Source organism: Colias eurytheme, chromosome 7, assembly GCF_061535395.1.
Source record: "Colias eurytheme isolate Ceu_HAF_F1 chromosome 7, ilColEury1 Martin Lab GWU primary, whole genome shotgun sequence".
Lineage (NCBI taxonomy): Eukaryota > Metazoa > Arthropoda > Insecta > Lepidoptera > Pieridae > Colias > Colias eurytheme.
The window spans coordinates 2,397,034-2,397,416 of record NC_142986.1 but is presented as its reverse complement, the minus strand read 5'-3'; positions in this window follow the sequence as shown (position 1 = coordinate 2,397,416).

Here is a 383-nt window from a genome sequence, read left to right as displayed (position 1 = left end):
GCACACGGCGACGGTCTCAATAAGACTGAAGGTCTGCAACCGAAACTCATAGTCCTTTAGCTCCTTTAATGCACTGTTAATTTTTGATTGTATACCTTAGATATTAATACCCTTTTAGAACAGGAATTTTTAACGTATCATCTTGGATCGGTTAATAAATGATACAATTTCACTTTTCGCTTCTAATAATTAGTTAATATTTGATCTGTGATTGGAAATGGTTAAGTTAAATGTACTATCACAGTATTACAATATTATTTTTACTATTATCTATTTTAAAACGTGGTATGTATAAATAAATATTATTAATTTCGATCAAAGTGAATTTGTCTTTCAAATTGAGTTGGGGGAGGTCTCTATTATTGTTTATTAGCACTTATTTT